This window comes from Erythrolamprus reginae, chromosome 3 (genome assembly GCF_031021105.1).
Source record: "Erythrolamprus reginae isolate rEryReg1 chromosome 3, rEryReg1.hap1, whole genome shotgun sequence".
NCBI classification, from domain to species: Eukaryota; Metazoa; Chordata; class Lepidosauria; order Squamata; family Dipsadidae; genus Erythrolamprus; species Erythrolamprus reginae.
The window spans coordinates 136,671,142-136,678,001 of record NC_091952.1 but is presented as its reverse complement, the minus strand read 5'-3'; positions in this window follow the sequence as shown (position 1 = coordinate 136,678,001).

Genomic DNA, 6,860 nt, shown 5'->3' with positions numbered 1-6,860 from the left:
GATCCTGGTTCGACCGCCGTGGACCTTGGGTCCCCATTGGATGGCAGGGGTGAGTCAATTACCACCCTAACCCCCCCAGCGGGGCCAACCGGTCTGGGTCCCCCTTTGGGGTCCAGCACCCCTGCGGTGTGCACACAAGTTGGGGAGCCACCGCCCAACCGGCTCTGGTCCCGGCCCGGGTGTCACAGGTCAACACGGTGACAACGGTAGGGGGAGTAGGGGTATTGGTTTCCCCACTCAGTGACTTCACTCGATGCCCAGATCTTCAGTGCCAGCTGTACCATTAGCGAGCACAACAGGTAGTGCGGGGACCCAGGCAGCTCCCGCAGCGGCAGGTGGGTCTCTAACCGTACAGGGAACCCTTGCTGCCGCTTTCACTGTGGCGGGGACAGCTCACACAAGCGTAGCTACCTCAACTGACCCTTAGCGGCGGTGGTGGGAGCGATCCCCTGTGGCCTCCCTTCTACTCCCTTGGGATATCATTTGCACCCCTCCATTAGGGAGAAAATCTGGCGAGGGGAATACATTGATATGTATACCCTGCTTAATAGGGAGGTCCCCAAAAAGGAGAGGGACAAGGAGGCCCGAACTGATCAGGCCAAGAAAGTTAAGGTGCCGCGATGCTTCAGGTCCTGGCTTTATGCCTTCTTAACTTATGCCACCATAATTATTCAGAAGGAACCAGGCAGGGCCACGGCATTGCTCAAGAACATTGACCTCATCGCCATGGCGCATTTTGAGGTTGAGGGAGATGCCTGGCAGAGGTACAATGAGTCGTTCAGGATGAGGGTGGCTTTTGATAACACCCTGCCTTGGGACCAGGAGGTTCCTGACCTCTGGTTTCATGCTCAGAAAAGCGGTACTGGACAAAGGACCGACAGCGGTCATTTGATGGAGGAGGAGGAGCTGGCTGCGGGGCAGGGTGTTCAACCCACCCAAATTTGTTTTGAGTTTAGCGCCAAGGGCACTTGTGCACGCTCCTCCTGCAAATTCCGGCACACTTGTAGCAAATGTGGGGGCTGCCATGCCACACATACATGTACACGCCCCGATAGGAACAGGAGCAATGTGGACAGGAATAAGCAAGCCGTTCCTGCGACTGAAGGGCCCCAGCCCGGTCAAGCTTGACCGCTTGGCCTGCTTCATGGGGGATATCGCACACCGAAGTGCGGCCGCTACCCTTCAGGGCATTTGGAGGGTTTTAGGATTCCTTACCAGGGTCCAAGCAGGGCTTTTCTTTCACGGGCTCAGGTCAGTAGCAGGGGACGAGTACCCAGTCGGGGCTAAATTGAAAGGTTGATGAAAGAAGGGGCCTAGGCCCCCCTTTCCTTCCTCCTCCCATATCTAACTTGAGGGTATCCCCCCTCCGGGAGTAGTACCCTGAAAGTGCAAGTGAATATTCCAAGCCTTAATGGCAGCATGCAACTCTTTCATGCAGGGCTTGCAGGGCTTAACAGGGTCCCCTTTTCCAAGCAGACTTGCTTTTGCACTCCGATGGGCCCCCTTGGCTTCGGAGTGATACTGGGAGGTAGGTGGTGCCACTCCTTATGGCCAGCTGCCTGGGCCGTGGCTGGTATTTATAGGGATCTGGCATCCGAGAATTCTTTCCCCTGTAGTAGCCATGGAACATTCAGGATAGGTGAGGTTCTAGCCACCTCTAATAGGGATGTTAGTTCGCACGTGCTCCAGGGAGCGATGTGCATTACCAGGAGATAGGTCTCCATCTGCCTGCGCCAGTCCAAGGGGACCAGATGGTCGCGGAACGGAGATCGCATTAGCGCCAACGACAAACAAGCCAATGTGCCTGGTGGCAGCGTTGTTTCCTTCCGTGCAGTCACGGTGAAGGCCAGGGAAACATGGACAGCACATCCAGGGCCTACGAGCGGATAGGTTCAGTCCGTAGGTTCGGCACACGTCCATCCCGTAAAAGCACCGCCTCTGGGCTGCGCGGACCACCACGTCATGGCAATTAGCCGCTGGAGGTCCACAGCCTTCTTTTATATCTAGGCCCCCTCAGTCGGGTCCCCGTTATTGGCTGGTTTTTAATTGTTGCTTGTTTTTTCAGCCGTTTCTGGTTCCTGGCCCGTGTTTGGCTCTGTGGCCACAGTTTCGTTTTGGGCTGGAAGGTTTGCTGCGAAGTCTCCCATTGGATCGCAGCTGTCCCTGGGCCTGAGGCAGATGTCGTTGGTTGGGCCGCAGGTGCTGCGTTGGGAAGGGCTTCTTCCTCTGGTTTTTTGGCCGGTGCCATTCTGATAGAGCCCTCGAGTTGTTGGTGATCCACCTCGGGGGCAATGACCTCGGTGTTTTTGAGTGGCTTGGCGGTGAGCACCCAAGCCCGCGATGACCCCCGGGACATCGCTGCTGTGTTTTTCAGACACACGTGTCGTGTGGGCTGTTTCTCCCCAGACTGGCTGGCAGAACTCTGTATCTCCCAAAACTGTTAACTGGCCAGTTTGAGGGTCAACCAAGCCATTGGGAAGGTTGTTAGGGAGCTGGGGGGATACATAGTGAAACATCCCCTGATTAAATTTGGAAAGCCCCGGCTCTACCGGGCCGACGGCGTTCACCTCTCAGATGAGTGGAATGCCATTTTCCTGTCGGACCTGCAGAGGTGCCTCCAGGAATTAGTTTAGGAGGTTGGGTGGGGGTCAGGGGGCCAAGATTGAGATCTGACCCCCCCTCCGTGGCAGGTTAGGGGCGGAAATGGGCAATTAGAAGCGACTGCGCATGCTCCTTTGGGCATCCTTTAAAGGGTGATGGAGCGCCTCTCTCCAGGAACTAGAGGTTGGAAAACGTCGGGGATTGGAGAGAGGATGTCCATGGGAATCACCGGATCCAATTTCCCATGAGGATTGGAGGGTGAACTCCTCCCACACGATGAAGGGGCATGGCTTGAATCCAGGTGAAGGTGGCTACCTTCACCTGGTTCAGCAAGGAGTTCTTGCCCAATGTTGCCAAGGAAGTTTCTGGTAGGAATTTCCGCCCCGTTAGTTTTGGCCTCTGCAGGTCCTTAGTTATGTTGAATTTGAATATTTAAATTTACGTATTTAAAGTTATGTTATTTAAATTTATGTTAATTTAATAAAATGACCCTTATTTAATCCATAATATGTCTCAGCGTCTTTACTCCGCTTCCGGGGCAATGCATAGTGTGGGTTTTTTTCCCATTCTGTTTTCCTGGGACATCAAGGACATCTGTATGCCTTACATAAGTTTTACACTCAACTAAGTCCGAAAGCAGAGTTCTATTCCAGTAAAGCAAAATTTTGTTTTGGATTTTTGATGTTTTCATAGTCCTCAGAAAGCATATCTAACCAGAAAAATATCCAATTAGTCTGCAGATCCTCTTTAAGTTCGGCACTGAGATGAATTCAAATGATTTCATTCCTGAGAGGCTTCAAGTATTTAAGATCATTAACTAGAATTCCTGGCACTCAAATTCTTGAATGGACCTTAAGAAAGAAGAATTCTCCTTGCTATGTAATTATCCAATACATATTCTTGGCAGTGTGAAAACAGCCATACAGATATCCACCCACATGGGATTGCTATTTTCTGGTTCATTCCATTCTATCTTTTGGTTAGGGGCTCTATAATTTTTCAATGAATATAATAGTTGGGGGAAAGTTTGCTTTTTCCTTCCTATAAGAAGTATCTAATCAGTATCCTTACCTGATCATCTGATCGCCTGATTATTATTACACAGCTTCTGGAAATAATGGAGTCTTTGTTCAATGTTATAGCTGACACAGTAAGGTCAGAGTGTCCTCCTCCACCCTTCCTCTTTGTATGTTTTTGGTGGGATGAAACAGAAGGCAGGAGAGATGTGTTACAGAAGGGAAGCACAGAAAAAGTGAAAATACCCCCATAATATCTCTATTATGCATTGTTATTTTCATCTGAAACTACAGGTAGTCCTTAAGATATGACCATAATGAAGTCTGCCCATTAGAGTCACATGTCACAATACTTGTTAGGTGAAGCATGTCACCTAACACCCCCACCCCCATCCCTGCTCTCCCAAATGAATTGTTAAACAATTGCTGAGTCATTAAGCAGAGGCCAGGGTGTATCAGGGGATGGGGAAGGCCCTTGAAGGCCTAGCACAGGCACAAGCCCACCTGCCCGGCCCTCCCAAGGACTCCCCCACCCCCACTCCAAGAAATGCCCTGTGCCCTGCTTTCCACCCTTTCAGTCCCTTCAGGCCTTAAGACTAATTCCCATCCCACCAAGCTGATCATCCTCCTCCTCCTGCCAGCACTTTCATTGAGGGTCACATCAACATTATGATTGCCCTAAAAGTGCAAGTAGCTGGGTCAACATAATTAGATGGGCATGGATAACAGTCTCCAAGCTTGGAATGGTGTGTGTATATGTGTGTGTGTGTGTGTATATGCGCGCAGAGGAGAAAGTTTGTAGGACGCAGACCAACTTCTGTCTTGAGATATTTCTGGAGAGCAAGAGGAGATAGTAGGGGAACAGGGCTCCCTGGTTCTGCAGGAGGGAGGCTGGCCCGTCCCAAAAGGGAATCCCCATTTCCAATTGTGTGGTAAGTATGCTGGCTTGTTGGGGCAGCCTTCCAATGCACCATTGTTGCTACTTTGTCATGCTTGCAGTCAGTTTGTGCAATCGTCTTGCAGCAGCTTACCAGATGGTCCACTCTGAGTCTTCAGAAAGGGGCGGCATAAAAATCTAATAAATTATTATTATTATTATTATTATTATTATTATTATTATTATTATTATTTCTTCAGCTTCTTTTCATAGGCAGCACTTACTGTATGTTCCCTTCTTCTCCTCAGTTCTGGCTTTGTATACAATTGTCAAGGCTTGGTCTTGTGCAACCAGAATTAACCCCTGGGTCTCTTTCTTTAACTTTCCTGCTCTTACCCATTGCCAGAGCTTGTTCTTCTTGTTGTTGTTAAAAAGCATTTATAAAATGATTCAAAATGTTTCAACAAACTGCTATTACCAACAAAGTGTACTCTATTTTTGTAAGCAATTCCCCTCCCCTCAATGACAAGTGTAATCTCAGTTATAACACAAGTAAGCAGGAGCAATTCATACAGGTTAGTGCAGAATGTCTTGCTACTCATGGCAAGTAGGGAATCTTTCACCTAGAATAATTCAGGCTTATAGAAACACTGCAGCATGATGACCCAAGGAAGGCAAAGAAAAGGCTAAGCCATCCCCAATGAGCTGGTTTATTCACTATTCTACATATACAGGTTCATGGTATTTCAATTTCACACACGTTGAAATCATATGCTATGTCTATAAAATGGAGCTTTACAAACATACTAATGGCATTTATTATATGAAAATTTACCTCCAGTTTGTTCACTGTATTTACCTCAAAAGAAAACAAATATGAGTTTATGATGATTAGTTCCTCCATCAAGAAAATGTAAATATAGACAAAAATCTTTTCCAATACCCAACTTATTTTATTGTTTAGCTAAGGATTTAACATTTGCTAATAATCAATTCTGGAGATTTCCCCACTTAAATAACTGTGTGCATATGATACAGTACAGTAGAGTGTGTACTTTATGTATATCTGCATACATCTGTCAGACACTATTCTCCAAAAATGGGCATGACAAAAATATACATTAATATTTGGTATAGCGATAAAGTAAGCCAATTGTAAAATAAATTATTCTTTTATATAACAAAGAGTCACACACAGAAACATTTCTCTCTAGAATGTATAGATCAGGGATGTCAAACTCATGTCATCACAGGGGTGTCATGTGATGTATCTGGACTTTTTCCCCCTTCGCTAAACTTAGCATGGGCATGGCCAGCTCGTGACGCATCTGGCCCACGGGTTGGAAGTTTGACAGCTCTGATATAGAGGAAGAAGAAAGAGCAAATACCCAGGGAAGGGATGATAAGAAGAAGGAAAAATTGGTGATGAGATACGATGTAAAGAAAACTGAATAAGGTAGGAAAGAAAAGAGAAGGAATTTCTGTTTAGATGTCAAGGAAAAAAATCCTCCCAAGGAAACATTTGCACCTCTTGTAGTGATGCCTATTTATTTGTTTTCAGTCAATGTTACCTTTCTATTCCTCTGTCACAATTCGCTCATTCCTACATAATTCACTGATAATTGGAGAGGAGTTGTCATTTTCCTATTGATATATTTGAATGTCCCTGGCATTGTCCTTTCCACACAGTTTGAAAATTGTAATAATTGCTATCTGGCCCAAACCTAAGGCTCTTGCTGATAAACCAATAATATAATTGTAGATAACACAAAAAAGGGCATAATAGTATTAAAGTCTTCAATAATTGATAATTTTTAACTTCTTTTTGTAATCATGGTGGCAGGTCAGAGATAGTAGCTACATAGTTGCAAAGAAGAGTATGTTTTGGCTATTCAGGTGAAATAAATATTACATTTCTCAGTTAACAATGACACATTCCATTCTTCAAGAATTAGTTTTGTGGCCCATGTAGTTCAGCTGGATCCTAAACTCTACAAGAAGGCTTGGACTTGCATATACGTTTTGTCAATACTCAGTTTGTAATTTATTTCCTTTCTCTTACTAGATAATTACCAATAGTAATGGAAGATAACTGTTGGAAATCAGATGTTGCCCTTGATCGATGATAATAGTAAAATGTTAAGTTCTCCATGAAACTTAAATCCCCACAATATGAATATTCTGAAGTCTGAAAAGTTTCCATTGCTTTGAAAATTGCACTGATGTAAACACAGGACAATTCCCATTCTGCTGGTTTAAAGTAAGTCTTGCCTCATTTTCCTGTAGTGCTTTCTCACAGAAGGAAAGTCCAAATCCTATTATAGAAAATGGCAATGCTCTCCTTGATTTTAATGAAGTTCAATTTT